This window comes from Portunus trituberculatus, chromosome 44 (assembly GCF_017591435.1).
Source record: "Portunus trituberculatus isolate SZX2019 chromosome 44, ASM1759143v1, whole genome shotgun sequence".
Classification (NCBI taxonomy): Eukaryota; Metazoa; Arthropoda; class Malacostraca; order Decapoda; family Portunidae; genus Portunus; species Portunus trituberculatus.
In genome coordinates this window covers 30,408,944-30,415,619 of record NC_059298.1, presented here as the reverse complement: position 1 = coordinate 30,415,619, position 6,676 = coordinate 30,408,944, and positions in this window count along the sequence as shown.

Sequence of the window (6,676 nt, the reverse complement as noted above, 5' to 3'; positions counted from 1 at the left end):
AACAAGTTCGTCCCTCTCACAATACCATTCAGCGTCCCGGGTTGAAGCCGCGGGAAAAGTTTTAGACCTGCAGAGTCCTCGAGGTACACCACACCGAGAATGGCGCTTTGTCAGGGCTCTCTCTTTCGCCCTTTGTGGAGTCATATTGAATGAAAACAGCTTTTAATCCTTGGAGAAAAACAAAAGCTTTCGCGCGTTTTTTTCCTTGAAAGGCACACTTCTTTCATTTATTGAGTGAAGAGAAATGTTGTGTAAAGCAAATATGAATGCGACATTGTGCAGCTTTGAGGAAATGCTCGTATTCAGAGTTTCATTTATAAGGTGTTCCATTGTGATGCTCTGTGACGATATACTACCTTAATGAGAGAGGCAACGCTGCTTTCTGTTATCCCTCCACACCAGCCTCGCCGCCCCGCTGCTTCCCTCACAATGACGCCACACTCTTGTAATGGATCTTTTCTCACGCGATTCTGCTCATGTGTAAAATTCTAATAAACAAAATTCTTTCTCGTTGGCAACGTTACCCGTCAAATTTTATTCTTCCCCTTCTGCTATTTTGGAATCAACATCTTACAAGGGGAAAAAAATATGATGTATAGTGGTATAGTGACTCTCTCTCTCTCTCTCTCTCTCTCTCTTCCTACGAATTTACCACCATCATCACCGCTACCACCACCACCACCACCACCACCACCACTACTACAACCACCACCACCACTAGTTCCACCACCATCACCACCATTATTGTCATCATCAGCCAAGTATTGCTACTAGATGGGCATTTCCCGTCGACTTGTCAGCAACGTGGCTCCATTTTTGGCCTCGCTTGTTCGTTTCATTTCTCTTGTTTTTGTTTGTGCGTTAGTTTTGTTTTCAGCTGTCCATTTCTATGTGGTTTGTATGTTTTCTTCATATTTTTCCTTTTTTCTTTCTTCTTTTTTTATTTATGTTAGCGTTGAGCCATAGTGTTTTGCTTGTCTTTTGGAGTAAAATTGTTTATTTCATTTTGTATTTATTGAATATTTTGTGCTGTCATTCATCTATTCATATATGAGCCAAGCAGTCAAGCAGTTAATTGTCAATCAGTCACTCAGTTATTCAATTCATGTGTCTGAGTACCTAGCCATACATTCTGTCTGTCTGTCTGTGTGTCTGTCTGTTTATCTACCTACCTATTTGTTTCTTTATTATCATTATTATTATTGTTATTATTATTTTTACTATTATTATTATTGTTATCGTTATTACTATTATTTTTATTATTATTATTTTTATTATTATTATTATTATTATTATTATTATTATTATTATTATTATTATTATTATTATTATTATTATTATTATTATTGTCATTTATTATTATTATTATTATTATTATTATTATTATTATTATTATTATTATTATTATTATTATTATTGTTATTATTATCATTATTATTATTATTATTATTTTAATATTACTATTATTATTATCATTATTATTACTATTATTATCATTATCATTTCCGTTGTTGTTGTTGTTGTTGTTGTTGTTGTTGTTGTTGTTGTTGTTGTTGTTGTTGTTGTTATTGTTTGTTGTATTCATTGCTAATATGCATTTTTCTTCACTTCCATTGACATTTCTCACACCTACGAGTATATTTCTAAATGTTTTGTTTCCTTTACGCGTAATTATCTTTGAAACATTTCCTTGTATCACCTCACCCACTCTCTCTCTCTCTCTCTCTCTCTCTCTCTCTCTCTCTCTCTCTCTCTCTCTCTCTCTCACACACACACACACACACACACACACACACACACACACACACACACACACACACACACACACATCTACGTATAATGAGGTGTGTGAATACTACTACTTTCAAATTTACACTTTCATCAAGCCATTAAATGTGTCGTAACTCGGTAAGTCTAGTATGCCGTCCATGGAATGTATGACGGAGGAGGAGGAGGAGGAGGAGGTGGAAGAGGAGTAGGAGGAGGAGGAGGAGGAGGAGGAGGAAGAGGAGGAGGAGGAGGAGGCGGTGGAGCGGCAACAGCAGGTTCATTATCGTCGTCAGAAGTAAGAGTCTATGTAGAAATGACGATGTATCAGAGTGACGCTGTGGTTTTTGACAAGTATTTTTTTTTCCTAACTCTTTTCTTGTTTTGCTTGAGGGACAGGACGGTGTGTGTGAATGGTAGACATAATGGGTGTTGTATTTCATCGCTTGTGCTGCGATAAACAATCCCCATCTAACTACACCGAAAGCAGCCAAATTCAATGTAATCTAATGTGATCGGCACCAATATATAAAGATAACAATCTCCTTTCATCATACACAGTATCGCCGAAGAGCCGGTCTGGAGTTAGGGCGTGGGGCGGCGCAGGGTAGTATGGCCCGTAACACCGCCTGCCGACGGCCCAGACTGGCCTGCTCGGCGGTGGTCATTTCTCATGTGTAATCAGTGGACAACTCCGAGTGAGAGAAGTCTTGTAGGGATGCCGAGTGTAAATTCTTGTATCTAATTTCCATAAGTAACTCGAAACATGTGTGTTGTTTCAAACAGTAGAGTCACTGTACACACAATGGGTCTTTGCTCTTTGCCGGATGAAAGGGACCAACTGTAACCGTAAAACCCAAGAAAATGGCTGTGCAAAGGAAAACGTTTGCTCAAATGTTCCCTATGCCACGCTGGGATGTCTTGAGGCCCCGTGGGGAGCGACCATGTTTGGCTAAGCGCAATGAAACCTGCGTGCGCATCCTAGACATAGCCTGACACTCAACCCTCATGAATTTTAAGTAATTTATGAGTTATTTCTATTGTTAGCAAAATGGCAAAGTCGGTGTCGTAGGTGAATAAGTACGGAGTTCACGAGGCGGCTCGGCGACAACCCGCCAAGACAATTATAAATGGAAATGTGTCGTGGAGAGCTGCGGGTGACCTGATCTCCTGCCACGCTGAGTGAACCTTAGAAACCCTGCATTGAGCCCAGCATATACATAGTGAACCCGGTGCCTGGCCACGCCTTGGAGCCACCGGTGCACGGGAGCGAGGCTACATCACCAGTGGTCCGGTGCCTGCCATGTTCAGTCCACTTCTACAGTGATAGTAAAACAACACTGATTAATCAACGCACACACGGGCGTGGCTTCCAGTCTGTTTCCGTGGAAGGAAATGCTAAGTATATCTTTATGACAACGTCCACTAGTAGAGAATGTCATCACGGAAAAAAATTATGTAAGTTAACAAGAGGAACTTCCCAGACGCTAAGCCAACCTTTGCATGAAATCAAGCGACACGACAACAAAGGCTCCGTGGTATTTATTCTTAGCTAGAGGCATGGAGCAGCTCCTTCGACCCTTCCTGACTCTGTGATCGACGCTCGCCCTCGCCGACACCTGATCGCAGGAATCAACATCTGAGCAAACGGAAGGCGGCCTCGGGGACAAACAGGGACGTGTTTTGACGCACGCTTCTGGTGTTGCCGTGTAAACATGTTTTAGTAGGGTCAGGTTACCCTGTTAAGTCGTGGAGGCAGACTAAGAGAGAGAGAGAGAGAGAGAGAGAGAGAGAGAGAGAGAGAGGATGGAAGGAAAGGGAGCAAGAGATGGGATCGTTTGCTTTTGTTTGAACAGAGGGGCGTTTGTTTTCCTATTGTTCTAATGGCCAGATACTCAGCTTTCCGCCGTGACTACACGCCCCACCACCACGAAACGCTTGCTCTCTCTCTCTCTCTCTCTCTCTCTCTCTCTCTCGTGTGTGTGTGTGTGTGTGTGTGTGTGTGTGTGTGTGTGTGTGCGACTATGAATATATGTGAATATGTATGTGTTATTGAAGTGTGCATAGAGTTATCTTCATAATAACACACACACACACACACACACACACGAGAGAGAGAGAGAGAGAGAGAGAGAGAGAGAGAGAGAGAGAGAGAGAGAGAGAGAGAGGGAGGGATGGGGGAGGCACATACACATAGTGAGTGGCCTGTGGGGGTCCGGGTATCAGCGTCACTCCTCCACCACCAAGAGCGCAGCGTCCAGCACCCCGCGCGGGTCGTCCACTCAGTACCCCGTCACCACGCCGATAACATCTTGGCCTGGGGACACGTGGTGCGCCAGTGTAGGGGGTGGGATGGGGGGCAGAGGATCCTCTTCTCCATACGCAGTCACATAACTTGTGGACGTCCCGCCTCTTTAATCTTCAGCCTCATCTTGGCTTCCATAATCATAAGCAGCACTTCAGCTTTGAACGGGAAACGTGACGCCTCTCGGTGGGTGTGTCCTGTGAACAACTCAGTGAGACCCAGACTGAGCTGCACCAACACTGCACAGATTCATCAACGTTTGCGTCGCCGTGCTGCCAGGCATTGTCACGCCGCGTCACACCGTTCATCTCACCAGCATCTGTGAAGTCTTCCCTAAACCTTTGTCTACATGACAGCTTGCTTCTTCTATGAAATAACGCAGTATTTCTGTTCGCTCAGGCGAGAATAGGATACAATGTAGATGTGCGTGAAGAGTGTTCTTGAGATATTAGATCCAATGGTAACTGGTGGATGGGTAAAGCGTTCTGTCGTTAGTGAGTCAATCAGATCAGAGCATCCTTCACACACACACACACACACACACACACACACACACACACACACACACACACACACACACACACACACACACACACACACCGTGTAGTGTAGTGGTTAGCACGCTCGACTCACAATCGAGAGGGCCGGGTTCAAATCCCGGTAAGCGGCGAGGCAAATGGGCTAGTCTCTTAATGTGTGGCCCCTGTTCACCTAGCAGTAAATAGGTACGGGATGTAACTCGAGGGGTTGTGGCCTCGCTTTCCCGGTGTGTGGAGTGTGCTATGTGGTCTCAGTCCTACCCGAAGATCGGTCTATGAGCTCTGAGCTTGCTCCGTAATGGGGAAGACTTGCTGGGTGACCAGCAGACGACCGAGGTGAATCACACACAAAAAAAAAAAAAAAAACACACACACACACATATATATATATATATATATATATATATATATATATATATATATATATATATATATATATATATATATATATATATATATATATATATATATATATATATATATATATATATATATATATATACGGCAACCGCGGCCCACATTTCTACGGAGTCTACTTAAGATGTGATTGAGAGAGACATTAGACATACCATCGTTTACACGGCTGTCGCGCCCCTTCCTGTGAGCGCCTGCATTCATTCATTCGGTTATGGTTGGCCACTTTTCATTTCACATCGACGCTGGAGAGTGTATGTCCCCCACTGCCAGCCCACTCGTATTGTTCGCTTGTGAGTGAAACAATGGGAACTTAGTGGCTGGTCAGATGTTCGTTCGGGTGCGCCGGCTGTAGTGTTCCTGAGATAGAGTCGTTGACTCACTGTAGCTGGTTCTTTCCTCACTACAGGAGTTATTATGGTGAACTTTAATTGACTAAACGTGAAACTTACAGTTTCACGTTTGCCGAGGTGAAACATAAAAACATTACACGTAAACATTACGCATGGCAGTGTGCGGTGGGCGAGGAAAGGGACGCGGCTCAGCATGTGTTGGGCCGCGTGTACCTGTGCGTTTTTCCCCGCTGGGAGCATGGCGCGGCGGCCACCATGACACGCGGCGTAGCGGTCACACAGTATTCCCTGTGTTGGTCCTCGCTGCTTCGGGTCCCGCCAGGCGTGTTTTAAAATAATCTGTTTTCTACCGCTCTAGTCAAACACGAGCTGTCCATCGCGAGGCGGCTCTTTGTCAGGTCTCTATTCCTCGGTGCTGGGAGGAATTCCTAACATTCGCTAAATCACTAGCCTCACCCCAGTAGGTTATCCTCTTTTTATCACGTTTATCTTATATCACTCACCTCAGATCTTAAAGATCTTTATAGTGGTGTCATTTTTGTTATTGGGTGTTGCCCGGCGGTGCAGGTGACGGCAATGTGAACACTGCTTCTCGTAAAGGCCAGTTTCTATGTGTAAGGAACATGAAAATAAATCAACGGATAAAAAAAAGCGATGATTCAGCGGAGCAGCACAAGGACGATGTTTGAAAGGAATATTACAGTGTGTTTTTACTTCTTTTAGTTTTTTTTGTGAAAATGTTATTTTGACAATTGATACGTTAGATAACATATTTAGGATAATAAATGTGACAAGAATTCTTATTATTTTTGTTTTAGGATGTAAAATATGAAAGTTTACGCTTTCCACCTCGAGTTCACACACACACACACACACACACACACACACACACACACACACACACACACACACACACACACACACACACACAAAGAAAAAAATATATGCTTCTATGTTTCGTAACAGTTGGACACCTCACAATCTTCTCAACCCTTCCTCATCCCCCTCACTCCTTCCACAACCCTCAGTCATTTCCTTCCATAGTCCTCAATGGGTTTTGTGTGCACACCAACACTAGGAATCATTTCGTCAAGACTTTGTTTATTTGAGAGCAGCGTCGTCCTTTCCTCGCGTCCCACGCTCCTCTCCTTCCTTTCCCTTCACAACGCCACCCCCCTCGACGATCCCCAGACCCCCTCAGGCGTCCCTCCTGCAGCGAAGATGTCACGGGTGAGAGATGGCAATCACGCCTCGCCACCTGGGGTCTGGGACGCCTGTTTTCACACCTTCCGCAGATA